Here is a 15,803-nt window from a genome sequence, read left to right as displayed (position 1 = left end):
TAAAACTCTATCCTAGAAAAAGTAAGTCCAACATAAAACATAAATAACATAGCACGTTTAGAAATAGAAAACCAACATGAGTAGTGCACGAACAACTCACGATTAAAGCTACACGACTTTAAAAAAAATCTTAAAATAGAAGTAAAGTTAATAAAATTTAAAAACTAATAATCAAAACTTAAGATCTAACTTAAAAAATTAATAAAGCAATTAAAAATAAAAAATTAATAACCCTAAATGTCTATTTACTTTCATCATATTCATAACATCAATCATAATTGATATTTTGTGATCCTAATTGCATATTTTCTAACACATAACAAATTAAAATTACATAAACTAAGGTTTAAAGTTTAACTAATCTAAATTTCTTAGTCAGTGAATTTTCTAGAGATAGTGACGGTGCAAAAAAAAACTTCTCTGACGTGATGGACTCAACATGTACGATGCAGTGGCAGTGACGATGACCAACTTAGAAGACTGCATTTAGAATTTCAATTAAAAATGAAAATGTAAAATAAGATAAAATATAAAGAGGGAGGACAACAACCTACCCAAACGAAGGAGGAAGGCAGCTCTGGCAAACAGTGATAGCGACTGAAAAAAATCAGTGGCGGCACGAAAGCGTTTCACGTGATGCAAGTTGGTGGTGGCAGTGACTAGTACACGCGGTCTTCAGAGGCTGGTGGTGGTGGCCAGCGATGGCAGAGCGGTGCCGGAGGCCGTTTGTGGGAGGGAGATGGAGGAGAGAGAGAGAGAGAGAGAGAGAGAGAGAGAGAGAGAGAATGCCGGTGTTATAGAGAGAGTTGTCTTGCAAAATAGGGGGAAGAGGGCGCGTGATTTCAATTTAGGGTCAATTTTACCGTCAGATTTACTGATGAATTAGTCCGCCAATAACTTCATCGTGCGCGACAAAATGTAGCGTTTCATTCATAAGATTTGCTGACAAATTATTCAACGGTAAATCAGATGGTACAAAATGTGCCAAATTTCCTTTTCTTATTCCCTCCAAATATTACCAACGAAAAATCTAATACGATATTAACGTTTTTACTGAACAAATTTATTGCCTTTATCTGTCGGTAAATGTAATAGTAAACCCATTGCTAATATGTAATAACTAATGCTAAATCCGCCAATAAATCTAATAGTACTCAGCGCTTTTCTTGTGTTGTCAAGGGTCTGGGCCATAGCATGGTTTCTTGTAGTGAGGATGTATACTACTCCAATAAAAGTATACTTGGCTACAGGACTAGGGCACGCAGGCACAACCCTAAACCCCTTCTTCTCTCAGCATGCATAGCACCCTCAGTACCTCACGAAGGGCGGAACCTTTTCTCTCTCAGCGCTCTCTCTATCTCTCACCAAAGACCACCTGCCACCATCACCACTCACAAGCCTCAGAGTCACCTTGGCCCGCGCCAAAAGCTCCTCTTTTGACTACTTCTCAGTGCTCCTCTGTTTCAATGCTTCTGTCACCTTCACGGCCACAGTGATGCACTGTTTCTTGGTGACAGCAACCTCAGTGACAACGACATCATTAGTGGCCACAAAGTGCGATGGCACTTCTCTGTTCTATTTTCCCAATGTTGTTGCCCCCCGGCCGTCGTTTTCTTCTCTTCCACCATCAGTCCTCGCAAAGGTTAGCCTCGTCACAACTAGAAGCCCCAGCGAAGCTCAGTTAGCCACCAGTTGTGCTCAACTTTCCCTTTTTCTGTTCTCAAGCTTAGGTAAACTGATTTTTTCCTTTTTATTTAAAAAATAATTATTGTTAATTATTGAAACTTTTGATTAGAGGGTTTTGATTATTGTTCTAATTAGTATTTTGATTATTGTTCTGGCTTTTTAGTACCTGTGATGATATTTTCTTTTTTTCTGAAAAAAAATTAATTAGTGATGGTATTTTGGTGTTTTGATTCTTATTTTGATTACCAGTAAATTCAATATTTGTTCTGATTATTACTTGTTTTTTTTTATTCGTTCTTAATTTAGTTGATGTCGTTATTGTTGATTTTTCTGATTATTGTTATTATAAGGTTTTTTATTATTGTTCTGTTTATTATGCTGTTTAATGGGCTGAACTTTTAATTTGTTAGTCAGTATTGCTGAACAGGATCTGATTTTTCTTTGATTTTATTTGTTTAGATAAAGAAGAATGGGACGAGGAGATATTAAGAATCAAAACACCAAAATACCATTACCAAAATCGTTCCTAACCTTATTTTCGACTTAAAATTGTCCCCAACAATTCATTTGGTATTAAAATCATCCTTTCTAATAAAATATTTTTTTAAATGACGAACATACCCTTTTTGTTTTTTTTGGTTTCGTGCGAAACACTTCATATGTTCATTTGTCTCTAAACCCTTAAAACATTAACCACAACATTTTAGAAACCAATATGAGTGCTTCATGCCCTAACCCAGAATAAAAAATGATGGAGGTTGTTCTTAGAGAGAAGAAAGCAGGCGAGTTACATTTGTTTGAAGGAAGGGTCTTGAATAGTTAGTGAGGCAGTAATTGCAGAGTTAGGGTAGGTATGATTTCTCTCCTTTCATTGACTATGGTATCTCTCCTCCTAGTAGTTAGTTTCGGATTTGAGGGTTTAGGTTGCGGTTTTTGTTGATGATTGAATGGAGACCAAATATGTTTGTAGTGATACTAGGGATTAATATCTCAGTAAAATAGATGTGTCTATGTATTTTTTCCTCTTCTAATTTAGTAATGTATTCTGATAGTTGTTTACTAATAGGGTGTTGGAGAAGAGGATGGAATATTTTAAACTGAAACTCTATTATGGAGGATGGTTTAGTCATGATAAAAGACCATTACAGTATATGGGAGGATAAACAACAGTTATAGAAGATATTCTTGAAGCTTCGCAGAGTTAAAGCAGTTTGGTTACCTTGAGGAGAATATCTCAGCATTGTGGTTTAAGGATCCTATACATGAAGACATGGAGGATAATCTAAAGTTATTTCAAGGTGATGCAGATTCAACTGCCATGTATAAAATAGCTGAATTAAGAGAACATGTAGAGTTGTTTGTTGTGCACAAGGTTGAGGAGGAGGATGTGTTTCCTAATGCTGGCTACATTAATGTTAGGGGGATCAAGGGGTTGGTGATAAAGGTGAGGGACAAGAGGTGGTGGTGTATGCTGGAGAACAGGCTGAGGATGGTCAGCAACTGTATCAGAAAGGTAACAATGTAGTTGATATAGTCGATAGACCTAATGAGGTGAGGCAAAAGTAAATTGAACCAAGTGCTGATGTTACTGGGGCAGAGTTTAGCGATAGTGATAAGGATGAGCATCACAAAGCTGAGTTTGCTAATGTTAGTGGATGTGATAGTGATAGTCTTAATTCAGAGTATAAACCATCTGAAGAGGAAGATCACAGTGCAGATGATTTGAACTTCACCGACATTGAAGATGAGCTTGATCCTGATATTTGTGGGTTTGAGGATGTGAATGTCATGATTGATAAATATAGGGCAGCGAAGAAGAAAGGTGTAACAACTGAGGATTTTGAAGATGATGAAGGAGCAGATGGTGATAAATTAGAATTGGACCACAAGGTTGGAGTTGGGGCTGATGAGGATGGTGGAAATGAGGGGTCAGACTCGGACTATGAGGGAGTGAGGTATCCAGTTCACAGGGCACAAACAGACATGAAGCAATACAAGTGGTAAGTTGGGACACTGTATGCATCTCGAGAGGAATTCAAGAAAATTGTCACTACATATGGTGTGCAGACCGCAAGAGCCATTACATTCAGAAAGTGTGATCTTAAGAGGGTAAGGACAGTTCGTTCTTATGACTGTCCTTTTTGGCTATATGCTGCCAAAATAGGAGAAGAGGATACTTGGCAACTTAGAAGCATAAATTTAAAGCACTCATGTACACAAGCACACAGAGTGGGAATTTTACACTCCAAATAGCTTGACAAGGCATTTAAGAAGGTTAAATCAAATTCCAAATTGAAGATAAAGGAGTTAATTTCCAAGGCTCAGAAAAAGTGGAATTTGACTGTCACTAAATCAATGGCTTCTAGGACAAAGCAGATTGCATTGGATGAAATTCAGGGAATATTTAGAGAGCAATATAAGAGGATATATGACTATAGTCATGAGCTTTTGAGGGCAAATCCAGGCTCCTTTGTCCATATACAAGTGCTTATTACAATAGGAAGGGATCCAAATGACCAAATGCTATCAACTGCATATGTGGTTGTAGAGGTCTAGACCAAAGATTCATGGACTTGGTTCTTGAATCATCTTGTATCTGATATTGGAATTGAGAGATGGGAAGATCCACATTCATGTTTGACCAACAAAAAGTAAGTCTAGTTCATTAATAGCATATGTGCATTTATATTGTTAAGTATAATACATTATGAATTAAAATGTAATTTATGACTAACCATATCATCTAAAATATCACCTATGTGTAGGGTTTATTGAGAGCATTTCAGGATGTGATACCAAGTGTTGACAATCAATTCTGTGTGAGACACTTATATAGCAACTTCAGGAAAAAGTTTCCATGTTTGCATTTGAAACAAATGATGTGAAAAAGTATGTTAAGGCGACTCACCGAAAAGAATGGAAGAAGTATATGGCAAACCTCAAAGTTGTGAATCAGGAAGCTTTTCACCACTTAACTACTATTGCACCTAGATATTAGTCTAGATCTAGGTTCACCTTTCATTCTAAAGTAAATACACTAGTTAACAACATGTCTGAGAGTTTTAATTCTGCTATAATAGATGCTAGAGAGAAACCTATAATTACAATGTTGGAGGAGATTAGAGTTAAGTTAATGACTAGGTGGGCACAAAATAGAGAGCTGGTTCAGAACTATTCAGGGACTAACTTACCTACGATTAGATTGAGATTAGAGAGAAGGTCCAGGTTAACTGGAGAGTGGCGGCCATATTGGTATGTAGCTAAAAAATGAGGTGGTTAATGATTTAGAAAAGTTTGTTGTGGACATAAGTACTCATGAGTGTTCATGTAATAGGTGGTAGAAGAGTGGCATACCTTGTACACATGTTGTTAGTTGCATCAAGTTCAAGAGACTTGACTTGGAAGCTTTTGTGGCCGACTGCTACAAGAAAGAAGCATACTTAAAGTGCTAAAAGTTAGTCATACACCCATTGAATGGACATGATCCCTGGGAGAGGACAGATTATAGTGATGTTATACCACCACCTTATAGAAGGCCTAGTCACCAACCAATGAAAAAGAGAAGAATAGTTACTAGGGACGAAGAACAGAGCAGTCACACCCACTTGTCAAGGAAAAATACACATTCACAGCCTACTACTAAAATTGGAGTCAAGAGAAAATTTTTTCAGCAATACAGCCTAACTCTTCAGCCAAGTCTAACTCTGCATCACAGCCCAAAAGGCCCAAAGGAACAATTAAGCCCAACTCTTCAGCCCAAAAAGTACCACAGCCCAAGAAGTCAACATCATAGCCGAATAAGTCAGCATCTTCTTCATCCTCACAACCCAAGAAAATGGCTCCTTCATCATCACAGTCAAACACCACATCCCTTCCAGCATCTCAGCCAACCCCTACCACATCCTCAACACAACCACCAAACCAACATAAACATGCAGTGAAACAGAGTTCAAGCCAACCAGTTGGATGATTCTCTATGAGGAATTCTAAAGCACCTCATGTTTCTCCACATAAATTGAGGTTGATGGAAAATTTGACTCTAAGAAAATGGGAATTACTTTAGGAAATTTGAAAAATAAGGGCATATTTTGATATTTAGATAAAATGCTTGTGGTCTTATTTTGGGTTAAGTTAGTATTAAATTTTACTAATGTCATGTAGGTGTTGTTAGCTTTATTTTATTCTGGACTATTTGCATGTTGGTGATATTTTGGTTATAAGTTAATCAATGTTGTTCTGCCCTATTGGCTTGGACCATTCACTTGGTATGTTATTCTGATATTTACTATGTTGATGTTACTTAGTTTGTTATTTATGATTTTTTATGGAATTGTTCACTTATCAACATACTTATAACAGAAAAATTATGCAAAACAAAATAATGGAACCCATATAATTGCCAAACTAAAATTTTGATCTCATTTCAAAAACCAACCATTATTACATAATTGTCATTCATACATACCTGAAACAGAATTTAGTTTAACTGAAATAGGGAACGTATCTAAATAACAAATCCTAACCCAATTCACCCATCTAATTCTAAGCACACACTCAAAATAACAAAATCCACAATAAACTCTAAACCAAAACAGCATACTTTATCCAGACTCCAACACATTGTTCAGCCAAGCTTCAATGGAATTACACATGATTACCTTACTTTAGAAAAATTCTGCAATAGCAAATAAACAAATCCAACCCACCCAATAAATTCTAACATAGCAACGACTTTCAACTTCCACTTTGTAACTTTGGTTCTTGATTTAGAGATGAAACCTTTCTCCTCATTCTTGCAATTTTTGAATGTTTCGCTTCTGCCTCTAGGCCTGCCCAACAAAAGAAATTGCACCGGTTGTTGAACCTACACAAACCCACTATTGTCACCCTTTAATCCACCACACAAACAACTCAATTGAAAAAAAAAATAACAAACCACAAAATAAATACAGCTCCATAATTTATGACCAGGGTTCTCCTTTGTCCCTGAAGTTTGCAAAATCGGCCTCTTATCATGGGAGCAAAGTAGCACCATGCTGTGCGCGAAAAATTAGCTTCGAGAAGAGGTTGAGGTTTGGTAAGCCATGGAATTCTCTCTCTAGGTGATTCACGATGGTGTAGTCTATGATGGTGGAGGCCACATCACTTTACCTTTTGTTAGTTCATTATTTATTTATAATATTTTTTTATTGTCATAACTACCAGTAACAAACGAAAGAGCATTTCTATTCGAAAAAATTAGAAAGGACGATTTTAATATCAAATAAAATGTTGGGGACGATTTTAAATTGAAAATAAGGTTAGGGACGATTTTGATTTTGACTGTAAACTTTAGAGATCAAAATAGTACTTATCCTTAATTAACAAGTAAGTTTTTATCTCCTTTTTGTTATTAAAGGCCTGGTTTTCACCTGATATAATTGTGACCCGAGTGTGTATAAGTTTTATTGAGTCTAGGATCGGATTAGAGTCTAAAAATTAAGCCTGGTATATATATTTAGGGTTGGGTTTGGGTTGGGACAAATCCGGTTTCACCCGACCCATGTACACCCCTATTTATTGGTATAGGTAATTTAGACACAATTTACGTTTTTGTGTCCTATTACCTATTTCATTTACCATATAAACGAATTAATTATGAATATAACTCGTTTACAGAATAAATGAAATAAAACATAAATATTAAGCAAACAAAACATGTGCACCTATAATACGTAGAAGTTAACGAACTCAACATATCTCATTTATGGTGCAAATAAGCTATATTTATAATTAATTTGTTTACACTGTAAAACGAGATATGGGACTATGGGTGTTTGTAAGTATATAATTTTTATATTTATAAAAATATAATTTTTAAAATAATAAAAAATATTAATAATTTGATTTAGACCAATTTAAAAAATAAAAATTGATATACTTTTGTCACTATTTAGATCAATTTTAATTAATTTATATCTCATTCAAAATTTAAAATTTAAATTAATAACTTCACTACTATTAACGTTTGTTTATAATGAATTTATTTAATAGGTTAATAACTTCCTAACTACAATTAACTTCTTCATTGTTCAAAACTATCTATTTAAATTTATTTTTAAATTTGTGGCGGATCCAAAAAACAATACGTCAATTTAACTTCCAATTCTCTTTAATTTAGTCTCTTCTCCCATTACTTATTTAAATCTCTCATTTATTGGTTTTTCATTTTCATTTATCTTTTCCCATTCCACTAATGAGGATTTAAAATGGTACATTATTTTATTAAAAATTCAAGAGTCTCTACATTACAAACTCTCTTCTCTAACGATTCATTTTTATTTTAAAAATTTATAATTTAAATTTTAGTCATCTAATTTAAATAAAATTAATACAAACAAACATTATTAAATTTATCTATATATAACAAAATTTTTAACTTAAATACAAAATTTTTTATGTACCTTTTATACTAATTAAAACGTGTTAGTTTCTAAAAAAATTATGTGCTAGTTTCAAATACAATTTACGTAAAAAAAATCACTAGCTATCAAATTAGACCTAATTCAAAAATAAATCGTAAACTAATAAATATTTTTTCTCTTCTTACTAATCTAAAACTAGTGATTTAAGATCGTCCATTCAAACCAACATATTATTTTTTTAGAAACCAATACATTATTCTCTTCCATCTTTGAAATTGCCCATTTTAAAAATTCAATAGTACGAGGAATTATTAATTTAAAATTTAGATGAGATATAAATTAATTAAAATCAATCTAAATAGTAACAAAATATATTGATTTTTACTTTTTTAAATCGATCCAAATCAAATTATTAATACTCTCTTATTATTTTAAAATTTTATATTTTTATGTTTACAAATACATATATCTCGTTTAGGATATAAACAAATTAATTATAAATATATCTTGCTTATACGGCAGACACATCAATTCTCATGTATCCCATTTTATTTATTTAAAATTTATGTTTTATTTCATTTACAATCTTATTTACACGATAAATGAGATTAAAAATTTTGTATATGGATTAATTTTTGGAGTTATGTCTACAAATGGGATTGGAAAGTGATGCATTTTGGTGTAATATAATGATCCCAGCTTTCTCGCAAACGCGAAGATTTTTCAAAAAAAAAAATAATTTGAAATTAATATATCTCGCATATAGCGAGATGAATTTTTAAAAAATTATAAAAAATTTTCTCGCTAACGGTGAGATGAATTTTGATTTTTTTTAAATAAAAAAGTTACCTCATTGGTTGAAAAAAGTTAAAAGAATTTTTTTTAAAAAAAGATAATTTTGTACAGGTGATATCATGTTTTCAGTAGTTTGCAAAAAGTGAAAGCTTTTCTTATTAGGCTGATTTAATAGTTTTAGTATCTTGTTGTATGCGAAATTATAATAATTTAGTATTATTTGTAGCAAAAATTGACTGTTTTGTAGCCAAAAATCTATAAATATATTCTTTTTATCTTCTTATATAAAGAGATAATCAAATTCATATGAGATAGGCATTTTTTTTTCTCCTTTTGGAATTGTGTTTTTCATTCTTTCACCTTTTTTTCTTTAACTTCAAGGTCTCAAACATTTTTAATTTAGAGTGGTAAAACAACAAATTTCTTGTATAAATAATGAAAGACAACGTGAGTTTATTAGTGTATTTTGATAGTGAGATTATACCATACACAACTAAAAAATGTGAATTTGTTTGTAAGAGTCCAACTTCTTTTATTATACTTCGATGTCATTTGTAAAGTTACAAAATAGATTATGTCAACATATATACGGTGGTATTTCAAAAAGAGTTAGAAGCGTTTTATATAGGCAGACGGTGTTAGATTTCAGTGGTGTGATGTAGTTTCGGTTAATAAATGTGACCGATGAAATCACTATGCTAACGATGTTAATGTTTTATATTGACAGAGTCAAGCTCAGGTGCCGACAATAGAGTTGTATGTTGAATTTGAGCAGTTAGTTGTTAGTGACAAAGCAAATGAATCATTGCTAAATGAAGGATACAACATAGACTGAAAAGTAAACAACAGTGACAATGAAGAAGAATTCTTAGCCAACAATGACATGTTGGGAGGAAACACCGAAGCGAACGAGTTCATGCTTCAATAAACATAGTAGCAAGCCAACATTCCTTCGATGTGCCATCTTTCATGCTTGCTCTGGTCTTCGATGCTATGCAGGCACCGAAAATTTTTTAAGTTTGCAAACCCAAGTATGTGACTTTATCAGTTTTTAAAGTATGTTGGTTAAAATATATTTTTTAAATAATGTTGGTTATTTCAATATTTCAAATTTCGACAAGTCTTTATAGTAGTTGTTAATAAGATTGTTTTGCACGCACCAAATAAAAAGAATCAAATAAGTTTCATTATTTTACTTGATATTGTAAGGGCCTGAATCAAAATGACTACGAATTAGTGATATTTTAATTTTACTTTTAATTAAGACGCTAAATACTATGACATATACTTTTATAGAACTTTAAAATTGTTATTCATTGTCTGTAAGCATTTCGTTTGTGCAAGATGGTGAGTTTACTGTTAGAATGGAATTCAGTTCCAAGGAAGCTATAGTCATCTCAATTAGGAATTACACCCTTTTTAAATGGGTTGATTACAAGGTCTACGAGTCTAAGCCTTTGACGTTTTATACGAAATGCTTGCAGTATGGTAGTGGTTATGATTGGATGATTTAGGCTAGTTTAATTCAGCGAAAATGTTGTTAGAAAATTAGTTGATATAATCAAATTCTTATGTGTACTATAGGGACGATTTCACAAGATCATTCGAAACTGGATTCAGACACAATTGCGGATGTTATAAGGCCTCTTGTTGAAGTTGGCCCATCTTTGAAGGTCTGACTTGTCATTGCAGATGTTCAATCGAAGTTTAACTATACAATAAACTATCGTAAAGTTTGGTTGGCAAATCAAAAGTCAATTGCAAAATTTTATAGTTGGAAAGTTTTACGAGTATTTGCCTGCATGGTGTATGATAATGTGTGCTCAAAAACCCAGGTTCAGTGGTTCAGGTAGATACTATATAAGCATATCGTGGATCTGAGACAGAGGAAGCTGTCAAAATAATGCGTTGAGTATTTTGGAGCTTCCATCCATGCATCAGAGCTTTCCAAAATACATATGATGGTTGATACCAAAGAGTTCAAAATGCATACAAAATTTACATCACAACATACATATCATAGTTGCTACCTAAAACTATGCTACACTAAAAAATCATATGAAATTTATTTTTCCTTCTTTTTTCCTAACCAATTTGGTTCTCTAGTTACAAACTTCTTTCTTTTTTTAAGCATTTTCATAAAAGGTGATGGGTTGAGTTTATCTGGTGGTGCTATATGGGTTCGAAAAAAATATGCCTTGTCATGCCCACTGCCGCATTAGTAGGTGCCGCCAGTGCTACCACCTGGGGAGTCATGCTCATCATCACCATCGTCGCTGTCACGCATGCTTGAGTCCTCGAATCCCCCCACTTGGTCTTCGTTTGAATCGCTACATATGTCTTTTTCGTCATTTGCCAAGCTTGTTCATTCAAGCGTGTGTCAACCCACTCATGCGTGTAGTCAAAGCCACTGTCAGGACAACTACTCGTGGAATCCATAGACATTTGTGTAGTAGACTCACCAACATTGCTAATAGGAACACGAGGAGCATGGGCATCTAATAACATATGACCAGGAAGTGGTTGACTCTAAACGGAAGCTACATGTGATTCCTTATTATTCTGTGGTTTCTCGTTATTCCAAAACGAAAATCGAAATTAATCTTGTCTCAATTCCATCAATCAAGATATTAAAGTACTTCCAGCATTCCCTTCTTGTTGGAGGCATTGTTGTTGATGCAAATGAGGTGGTGCAGGTGGATCCTGTGGTAGATAGTATGGTAGAAGAGCGTTGTGCTGTGGTAGATAGTATGGTGGATAGGGTGGATAGTGTGGTGGATAGTATAGTGATAGTGAATAATGTAGCAGATAGTCTCTTGGTGGAGGTGGATACCGCATTGAGTAGTGTGGTGGATAGTATGGTGGATACTGTCGTGGTGATGGGAGAAGATAATGTGGTTGTGGTGGTGGTCTTTGTCATGGTAGGGGTAGTTGTTGATGTGGCGAGTGTGATTGTTGTGTATCAAACAAATCGATCCACAATTTGTCGCATACAGTCAAATGATTACCAAAATCTCTTCTATACTAACTGGTGTACTCAACGGTAGGAGAATAAGGATCCACCTGAAAGTCATCAATGGTATAATGTCGTCAGTCCACATCCCACATTACGATCCAATTGCTATAATCTTGTCTTTAGTCAATGTTTTGTTCACCACGCAATGTCACATTGTGTGCCCCCTCCAAATCCTTTGACAGGCCAAGTATATGTTGTACATAGCCAAATTGTCGACGAACTCGATTAGTTGGGTGTCATTTTATGATCTCAAAGTTGATCAAGGGGCTCACGACAATCCATGTCTCATGATGACCATATAAATCTTGCGTCACCTCATGGTGGATGTGGACATATGTAAGCCATATATAGAAACTGCGGTAAAATATTCTATCAATCAAACAGAAGTTAACAACAGCAAAAATACTATTTTTTATTATATTTCAAGGTTTCTAGTTATTATTACTTCATGTTGCATATCATCTAGCAGCTGCTTAATGTGCGTGACTTTCATTTCTCTATAGTTCAGGCGTCGTCTCCAGCTATTCCACCTGAAAATATTAAGCTTTCTAATTAGAAACATAACAATTCACCAAATAGTAAATCTATTTTCCATGTGAAAAAGATAATTTTACCTTTGCGCTAATCGAAATACTCCACCTGCAGAAACGGGTGTGGGAATCGGAGCTAGCTAAGGCAGTCGCTCTCATGTCCAGATGTGTAACAGCACTATTGGACCATCCATCTCTTTCATATCATAACGTGAGACCCCTACATAAAGACTTGTATAGATATGCCAAACATGCCAATCCCCAATTGTAAGACCTGATTTCCGAAATATTCCTCAACAAGGGCAAGTACTTGCAGCTCATCATCGACGTCAACTTGTTAAGAAACAAAGTGGTACTAATCAAGAAGGATATGTGACATCGGACATAGTGTTGCACAGACTCTTGAGTGTCTAACACCTCTACATCACGAATTTGTCTAATTCATAACAGCTTGATTGCACTAGATACATTTTCACTTTCGCTTGGTGGTATCCCAAAATTGACCACGTATTCGTCGACCAAATGGAAAAAATTGTTGTTCGTTCTTCCATTTACAGAACGACTATCGAATGTGCGCAACATCTTCTAGTGTGATTGTGCATTTACCTATAGGAAAATAAAACGTATATATCTCGGACCGTCATCTGTTTATTAATGTCATAATTAGAGATAATTCACATTTTACTCCTCCTATTTGAAATATGTGATAGAAACTGACTTTTCGTAATGCGTCGTTCACTAAATGACTATACTATTCTAATGAAATCCATTTTCTCAGTTTTAAAATTCTCGTCGCCTACCTGAATATAAATAAAGATTAAAAAAATAAAGTAACCCGCGACAAAATTTTCAAAAAATATATTCATAATTAAGAATACTTTATATAAATATATATATATATATATAATAACTTATATAAATATTATTTAATAATATATGTACTGTATTTCATTAAAGTTAATATTTTTTATATATTATTAATATTAATCTTATTATTAATAACATGATGTGAAGTGTTCATTTTTGGAAAGCCAAATTTAATCAAAATACTACTTTATTTATTTATTTTGTTGGTTAAATCATGAAACAATACTAATATATTTTGAATGATAATAAGAACATAATATCTAAATTATCACACTTCATAATAATATTAATATATATATGCAATCATGCTAATAATTATCTAGTAACGTTAATAATACTTACGGTACACGTTCCTGAAAAATTATTCTTATAATATATTTTCATCCTTAACTTTTCGTATAATTTAACATGATTAACATACAAAAATAATAAAAAATTCTTAACATTAACAAAATAAAATAAATACATGTATATGAAAAATTTAATAGCATAATAAATAATTTACATATCGAGAATTATTTACATGGGTAATAATATGTTTTTTTTAGAATTAAATTCTGTAGTATTTTTTTGGTTAAAAATTAAAATCACACCTCAAAAACTAATAATTTCATACTCCTTTAATATTATCAAAAACAAATAAATATTACTCTTCTCAATATATATATATATATATATATATATATATATTCTGATCTCTCACAATACTAATACAAATCTCATTACTTGTACTATTTTATCTCGATCATGTACAAAATAAAAAAGACTAAAATTTATAGAATACGAGAAAGAAAATAATTTATATAAAATTTAGGAATAAGAGACAGCTTCACCTAATATACATAGAAATCGCGTGGTACAATTTTATGCTACTCGCAATTCACAAAATATGCATAGAAATCGCGTGGTACAATACTATGCTTTTCGCAATTCACAAAAATCCTTATGTAGGAATGGCAAAGCCATGCTTGTAGTATGAGAAGTTTTGGCTCACCACTTACTGGTTCATCATTCGTTGAGTCTATTGAGTTACACATTACTACAATAAAAATAATATAAAAAATAAATTATGTCCAAATTATCTATACTAGTAATAAAACATTTAAAATGTTTATTTAAAAAAATCCATTGTTAGTGGTAGATGGTGAGGAAAAAGAAAAAGCCTCAATACAAAATCTTAGAAAAAGGGCGAATGCATTTCAATGAATGATAGTGACAGCCCGACAGGCATATTAAATCACATAATAAAAAATTGGAGGTAGTTATTCCTTTTTAATTTCTTACATGCATTTATCGTGGTTTTTGTTCACTATCAATCTATATTATATTAAATTGATAAATTTTGGGAGTTGAATTCTATTTTTATTTTTTATTTTTAGATTATTTTTAATTTTACAATATATATATATATATATATATATATATATATATATATATATAATATAAAAACTTTTTAATATAAATTAGTTATGTTTTATATTACAAAGTACGAATACTCATAGAAACATAGATATAGGACATGACAGAATATATAAGCATACTAATTTTAATTATTTTTGTAAGATATAAAATATAGAATATAAAATAATTTTAAAAAAATTACAATAATTTTTTATATTTTATTAATAATAAAATATAAACTACTGTTATTAAATGTTTTTAATATTTTTTAATGATATAAAATATTTAAAATAATTGTTATATGTTAAAAATAAGATAAAATATGTCTAAAAATATTAATATATTTTATTTATATATATATATATATATAAAAGTGTGTCTAAAAATATTAATATATTTTATTTTAACTTAATATTCATTTCAATAATATATGTTAAAAATAAAATAAAATACGTCAATATGTAGATATTTAATATGTCTAAGTATGTCTAAAAAGTATTTTTTATTTTTTATTAGGACAATTAAATTCAAAAGATATACGTGTTAAACGAATTAAATATTAAATGAGTATCGTATTCAAAATATATGATACGTAAATACGATAATTTAGTGAAATATTTGTATTTTATACTTTTTTTGTTTTTAAACAAGTGTAATTTTTATTTTTTTATTTATTAAAAAATTAATATATATAAACAAATAAATATACTAATTTTTTAATAAATTTAAAAAATAAAAATGACACTCATTTTAAATAAATTAATTTTTAAATGAATTTAAAGAACGAAAGTGACGCTTATTTTAAAACGGGGAGAATAGGTTTATACCGAATAAGATTCTTTTTATGACTATTGTAGATATGTATTGACTTTTCATTAAATTTACTCCACGTCTATGCAAGGGAAAAATTAGTGAGGTTGTGAAGTGAGAATCATCTGCCTAGTTATGATACTAAATTGCTAATGGTAGTTAAAAAGGAAGGTTCAAAAAATCCACACTTAAAATTTGATCTTAAACGTTTAAAATGAAAAAAAATGTTAGGAGATTAACACCTCTTATTAATATTAATTAAACCCTCACCAACCTCATCCTTTCCTCGCTCAC

General features: G+C 31.9%; 1 long non-coding RNA gene across 2 annotated transcripts; it reads left to right on the top strand.

Annotated features, from left to right (window-relative positions):
• The first annotated feature begins 1,168 nt into the window (after positions 1-1,168).
• LOC112802539 (uncharacterized) lies at positions 1,169-5,947 on the top strand. 2 transcript variants are annotated; one of them, XR_011882389.1, is made up of 4 exons: positions 1,171-1,730; positions 2,146-2,533; positions 2,753-4,337; positions 4,452-5,947. It is a non-coding gene; the product is annotated as an uncharacterized lncRNA (long non-coding RNA). The 2 variants fall into 2 exon arrangements; XR_003202435.3 differs by lacking the exon at positions 2,146-2,533 and having other exon boundaries at positions 1,169-1,730.
• The last annotated feature ends 9,856 nt before the right edge of the window (positions 5,948-15,803 follow it).

This window comes from Arachis hypogaea, chromosome 5, assembly GCF_003086295.3.
Source record: "Arachis hypogaea cultivar Tifrunner chromosome 5, arahy.Tifrunner.gnm2.J5K5, whole genome shotgun sequence".
Lineage (NCBI taxonomy): Eukaryota > Viridiplantae > Streptophyta > Magnoliopsida > Fabales > Fabaceae > Arachis > Arachis hypogaea.
This window is presented reverse-complemented; position numbering and strand designations above follow the sequence as displayed.